This window comes from Manis pentadactyla, chromosome 15, assembly GCF_030020395.1.
Source record: "Manis pentadactyla isolate mManPen7 chromosome 15, mManPen7.hap1, whole genome shotgun sequence".
Lineage (NCBI taxonomy): Eukaryota > Metazoa > Chordata > Mammalia > Pholidota > Manidae > Manis > Manis pentadactyla.
The window spans coordinates 2,187,817-2,195,215 of NC_080033.1; positions in this window are offsets into that span (position 1 = coordinate 2,187,817).

A 7,399-nucleotide genomic window follows, 5' to 3' on the forward strand; every position below is an offset into this window, starting at 1 on the left:
ACCCAATCTTTTACAAATGCGGTGTTTGTATTTGGGGATGAATATGCTGGTGCCCAATGTTTGACTAGTGTTAGTTCCACCAAACAAAGTCATGTGTATGATCTGCATTTACTCAGCAAGGATTTTGAAAGTCCATTTTGGGGGATTTAGCGCAGGTAGGAATGGGGTGTTGTTATACTGACTCTGACCTCAAGGGGGCGCTTGAGCTGAGTGAGACTCAGGAGGCCAGGCCACGCCCTCTTGGTTTTTCAAGATTTGGGAACAAAGTTGCATATTGCCTTAAATCATGGGTTCTTTACATTTTCTATGCTCTGGACCCTTGGATAACTTATGAACCACTTCTCAGAATAATTTCTTTGCAACATTTTGTTTTGATGTAACTTCTAATTTAAAGGGGGAAATAGGAAGGATAATAAAAGCCCCCCCTGTATACTCTTCACCCAGATTCATTCATTGTTGCGTTTGCTCCAACTACATACTTGTGTGTCGGGGTGTCAGTCAGGGTTCTCCAGAGAAGCAGAACCAATAGTAAAGAGAGAGAGAGAGATTTGTCTTAAGGACTTGGTGAAGCAATTGCAAGGGGCCAAAGGCTCTAGGAAACTAATACAGGAGGTCAAGATCTGCATTGATACCTCCATCTGTATCCATATCTCTATCTGTAAGTCTATTTTCATTCTCCCTGAGTCATTTGAAAGTAAATTAGGAATGTCCTGTCTCTTTGTTCCTAAATTCTTCAATGTGTATCTCTTAAGAACAAGGATATTCTCTGTGAGAACCACAGTGTAATTATTAAAATGAGGAGAGGTAATACATTGGTACAACACCATTATGTAATCCTCAGTCCTCATTCAAATTTCATTAATTATCCCACTAATGGGCTTTTATCACTCTTTTTTTTCAGAATGTTTTCATAAATACATGTTAAAACACCTTATTTCATTTCAACAGCATCATAAACCCACTGTTAGTTGTTTATTTAATCACTTCTCTATTGGTGGAATTTTAGGTCGTTTCCAATATTTTTGTTCATTCTACAGTATGCATCCTCATACATATAGCCTGGTGCCTGTGTACAAGTATTTATTGCAGAGAACGTTCTAGAACTATAACTGCAGGGCACAATGGGTGTACACCATTCTTAGTGCTTATAACCCGTATGCTGGTGTCTCCTCATTCTCTCCCTCAAGACCCAGACCAGTATTGTCCAACACAGGAGCCACCAGCCACACGTGGCTACTGAGTAACTGAAATGTGGTGAGTCCAAATTAAAATGTGCCATGACTGTAACACACATGCCGATTTCAAAGACTTACTGCAGAAAAAAAAAAAGATTGTAAAATATTGCAATAATTTTTATATTATATTATATGTTAGACTATTAGTATTGTGGAAAAATTGGTTAAGCAAAATATATTATTAATTACATTATTATTACATGTTAAAGATCATTATATGAATGATATAATATAAATATACAATATTAACATCACTACTAACTATTATACATCAATATCATTGCTATTAATCTAATATATGGTATACCATTAAATATGTTATTCTTATTATTATTTCATCTGTTTCTTTTCACTGTTTTAACATAGCTAGTGGAAAATTTTAATTTCCCTAAGAGTCTTGCATTTGTGGCTCACATTGTATTTTTATAAGAAAACAAGAACCACCATTAGCCCAGCCAGAGCTTTTGTGTGAATTGTAATGAAATGCCCTTTCTACACAGAGCCACGTGCCAGATCACACAGATGATTTGACAGGGAGAGCCATTTCTGAGTGTTATCCTTAAGCTCATTTCTCTCTCACATACCGTGTGCAACTCATGGCTTCCACTTTGGAGTCTAAGGTGGTTGTTTAAGCTCTCACCACATCCCGAAAGGGAAGGAAAAAGAAGTCAGGGGGGAAGATGTCCAGTCCTTTCAAGGGTGAAACTCAGAAGTGGCACTTTGCTTCCCACTCACAGCCCATTGGCTGGAAAGTAGTCACGTGGCCACACCTACCTGCCAGGGAGGCTGAGAAACCTTGTCCTGAGCTGGGTATTCCCATTAAGATTCTGTTCCAGTGGAATATCTTCTTCTTGGAGTCCCCATGTGCTAGAGTGCAATTGGAAGTCAGCTGCAAACAGCATCAGGAAAGGCAACTTTAATTTAAATAAAATAATCTTATTTTTATTGCTTAAGTAAGAAATCTAGCAGAGGAAAATGTGTGAGAGAAGAAGGATGTGCCAATGGTTAACTTCTGGTTTACCAAAGAAAACTCACACACATTTACATAGTCCAGAAAACAGGGGTATCAATTCAAATAATCCTACCAGGGCCATACATTATTAAGTCAGATAACTGAAATACAGGAACAGCCCACGTGACTACCAACTGCACTTCTGACACCAACTGCAGCATGTGGGGGACTCCAAGGCCATGCTTACTATGACACCACACTAACTGCAAGTTTAAGGTTCCCCAAGATCACCCTCACCTTTGATACTTTGCTAGGAGGATGCACAGAAGTCACCAAAAGTTGTTATGCTCACGGTTATAGTTTATTACATTGGAAGGATAGAGATTAAAATCAGCCAAGGGAAGAGATGCATGGGGCAGGGACCAGGAGGTTCTGTACTCACAGATACCATTTATGCAGAGAAGTTGTTTCTCAGCACCAGTGTGTAACAATACGGATGGAGCATTGCCAACCAGGAAGCTCACCCAAGCTTTGGTGCCCAGTCTTTGCCTGGGTTTGGTCACATAGATGTGGTTGGTCACCAGTGTGGCTGACCTTGTGGCCCAAGGTTAACAAAGACACTATTAGGCAGGACATTCCAAGGGCCTAGAAGTCACCTCCCTGGAGCTGAAGGAAAAAGCCAAAGCTCTCTTTGGGCAATGTGAAATCTTATGACACAATCAATAATAATGACAGATTTTTAGAGGTTAAAAGTTACTTACATGTTGTGTGTACGCAATTTAATTAGTAGTTTAAAACCTATACATGCTGAAGTTACTCCACAAGAAGATATGTCAAAGAAATAATCAATCTTCCCATGTTTTCTTCCGCCTGCTACCTCTATAGCTTTTCTTCTTCCTTCCTAATTACAACCCTTAAATAGAATTCGTGCCTCAAATCGAATTTACCGAGTATCATAATTCTTCCAAGTGATAAAGACACCTCAAGACAAATGCTGGGCATAAAAGCCACAGGGCATAAATCTGCAAAGAAGTAAAAAGCCAACCTTTTCAAACAATATGGCTTCTCTCTCACTTACCAACTTTACATCTCCCTGTATGGCCCCGGAAGATGACTGGTTAGCCAGAGACAGGTAAGATTCCTCAAGGGAGGAACAACCTAAGACAGGCACAGTCGCAGGGGGGCCATCAGGTGAGAAATTGGGGATCAACAGAGGTGAGGCTTAGAACCTCACCCCCCCTGTTTTGAGAGAAATCTTCTGCATCCGTGGATGTTTTATTGCCCTTGTCTAGCTTGGATTAACACTTAGTCTACAGGCACACACCTGATCATCTACATTTGCCCTCTTACAGCACTAAACTATGTTTTCTACCTTTATCTTACATCTACCTACCACTTCAGCATTTTATTAAAAATAATAATAATAATAATAATAATAAGGGAGAAATGTGGGATTCACATATAAATCAAGTATAAAAATCAAACGAATATTCATATTTGACCTGATTGTTTATAGCTCATAATGCGTGATCAAAACCAAAAGTTTCTGTGATGACTGCCCTTGTACTGTTCACCATGTAACTTATTCACTATGTAAGAATTTGTTCACCATGTAAGAACTTATTCGTTATGCTTCAGAAGATTGGAGATTGACGAAAATTAGGCTTGGGGTGGATTAATGATTGTGCATTGAGCATTGAGTCCCCTATACAGAATTTTATTGTTGTTAACAACCATTTGATCAATAAATATGAGAGATGCCCTCTCAAAAAAAAAAAAGTTACTTACATAGGACGTAACAACAAAATCTGAAGTTTGGATGTCTTACAGATTTCCATTGTTAGAAACAATTTTTACCCAATATTTTTAGGATGTGGGTTCCTATCTGCTTCCTGGGATTGTGGAAGAAGGGGGAAAAATTTTTTTTCTTATCTTGCTGAGATTTGTTTTCATCAGTAGCTAGAAAGACCCACAGTTTCAAAGTACTGGGATTCTTTCAGTTAGCACTAAGAGAAAAAAACGGTAGGCCTGGCAGCCCAAAGAGTGGAAAAAGATTCATTACATATTTCCAGCAAAGGATTTGTGCTTAGATTCTATAAGGAATTCTTACAAATCATAAGAAAAAGACAATCCAATAGACTAAGTGGGCCAAAGGCTTGATTGACATTTCATAAACAAGGATACTCAAGAAGCCTTATAAAAACATAGAAAGGTGCTAATAACTTTCTTGGTCATCAAGGAAACACAAATTAAACACAGTGTGGTTCTCCTACACACCCACCAGAAAGTCTAAGATAAAAATAAGTTTTAAGTTATCAAGGGTTGTTGACAATGTGAAGCAACCTGAATTGTCATACATAGCTGGAGAGAGTGTAAAATAGTGCAACCACTTTAGGAAACTGATGGTATCTACCAAAACTAAATACACACCTAGTCTACAACCCAGCAATCCCACTCTTAGGTAGTTAGAGAAGCAAACATGTGTCCAGCAAAAGGATATACTAGGGTGTTCATAGAAGTTTTTTTCATAATAACCAACAACTGGAAACCAACCAAAAGTAAATCAAAAGTAGAATGGGTAAATAAATTGCATATTCACACAATGACTACTATACAGCAGTAAAGAAGAATGCGAAAAAATAGTAATAAAGCAAATACATGCCACAAACAACATGGCTGAATCTCAAAGCCATTCCATTGAGTGAAAGAAGTCACACACTAAAGCATATATACTATATAATTCTGTTTATATGAAGTTCAAGAGTAGACAAAACTAGACTTTAGTGTTACAAGCCAGGACAGGGGTATTTTTGAGAGGTAGAAACTGTGAGAGGCACTGAGGCAGAAAGGGGTCTGGGGGTTGGTAACATTCTTTTCCTTGATCTGAATGTTGGTTACACAGGAACCTTGAGCTGTGAAAACTTATTAAGATGAATATTTATGATTTGTGAACTTTTCTATCTATATCTTATATATGTCAATAAAAGTGTGGTTTTTTTTTAAGTAGTCCTGAGAGCCTTAAAATGTGCACCATGGAAAGGAGAAGAGCAGGAGCAGAAAAGGATCATGACCAAGTGGTACATGGAACACATGCTTTGTATCCACATCACTAGCACCCTCTGAAGGGGCTGGGCGAAGCAGATGGCTGCAGCCACCACCTGCCAGCTGCCACAGGAAGCCCGGAGCCAGGCAGATGTTGGTCATCTGTGCTGAGGCGCCTCAGCTGTGACCACAGCGGTTTCTGAGGCAGGATGTCGTGGGCACGTCAGCAGCAGTGCTTGGGCCCACTCAGCCTTCTGACCCCGGCCAGACTCCCTCACCAGAATTTGTGGCACCAGCTGAACCTAAGAACCAGGAGGTGGCATTAAGCACCAGGGAGAGGTTGGGAGGCAGGAGTTGGAGGACACATCAGGAAAAGGGCCTCTCAAAAGCCAGCGGAAAACAACACCAATAATAATAGTAATAATAATAATAATAATAGCTATAATAATAGCAGCCAACACTCACTGAGTGATTGCCAGGTGCCAGGAGCCTGGTGGTGTTCCAAGCACTTCATAAGAACAGAAGCAGATTAGGATGAGAAGTGCCAACCCTGACAGAATATAGAATGGAGAGGCCATATTATTATTATTACTCTGAAAATTCTAGAGATTTCTAACTCTAAAACTGTAAGTGTATAAAGACTGTGAGCATCTCTGAATCCAAAATGTCAGTTCTAAGATTTTTTTATTAATTGATTTTTATCTTAATACAGTAAAATCCACTCTTTCGGGTGTAAGTTCTGTTAAGTCTTGATGAAGATATCGAGTCCGTAACCACCGCAAACAAGGCAGAAGAGTTCCATCCCTGGACCTGTTGTTTTGTATTCAGACCCCCACCCATGCTTAACCCCTGGCAGCCACTGATCTATTCTCCATCACCATAGTTCTACCATTTCTAGAATGTCCTATAAATGGAATCATACAGTATGTGGCTTTCTGAACCTGACTTCTCTCACTTAGCCTAATACATTTAAAATTCATCTGTGTCACACATACATATCAAAAGTTCCTTCTAATTGCTGACTTGAATTCCATTGTATGGCTATATCACAGTTTGTTTACCTCCTCATCAGCTGAAGGACATTTGGGTTGTTTCCAGTTTGGGGCAATTAGTAACAAAACTGCTGTAAATGTTCATGCAGGGTTTTCTGTGATCCTAAGTTTTCATTGCTCCAGGATCATCTGGTAAGTGTATATTTAACTTTATAAGAAACTGACTGTATTAGTTTCCTGTAGCTGCTGTAACAAATGGCTATTAATTGCATGGCTTAAAACAACAGTAATTTCTTCATTCACAATTCTGGAGTTCAGAATCCTGAAATCAAGATGTGGGCAGGACCCCACTCTCTCCAAAGCTTCTAGGGGAGGCCTATCCTTGCCCATTTCAGCTTCTCATGGCTCCAGACATTCCTGGGCTCATAGCTGCATCTCTCCAATCTCTGCCTCCATGTGCACATGGCCTTCTCCCCTGTGTCTGTGTCTTCTCTTTCTCATATGAGGACACTTGTCGTTGGGTTTGGGGCCCACATGGATAATTCAGGATGATCTCATATTAAGATCCTCAACTGAATTACATCTGCAAAGACCATTTTTACAAATAAGGTCACATTCACAGGTTCCAGGTGGATGTATCTTTTGGGGGGACACCATTCATCTTGCACAGTCACAAACAGTTTTCCAAAGTGCATGCTCCATTTTGCATTCCAACCAGCAGATTATCTTATTTCGAACATCCTAAACTGAGTTGGGTTCAGGGGGAACAGGGGAAAATGGGTCAGGTGAGGCAGTGTTGTAGCTCTTTACATTATTCGTTTTTAATGCCATTTTAAAGCCCCTCGCTACCCAGAATTCAGTCCCCAATCCCAACATCAGCATCTCCTGGGCTTGTAAGAAATGCAGTCTCTCAGGCCCCGCCCCCACCCTGCTGAATTAGAGCATGTATTTCAACAGAAAGGTCAGGTGATTCTGGGCACCTTAAGGGCTAAGAAGCACTGGGCTAGAGCATTGCTGGGAGAAATTGGTCGACTTTCCTGTCCTACTCTCACTATGTAGATGCTGCCCTCCGTGGAGACGTTTTAAGCTTTCTTCTTAGGGTCTGTTTCTGTTGTTGTGTTTAGTTGTAAGTGCATACTTGCAGTCAGCTGCAAATCCCAAATGAAGGCAGAGAAGTT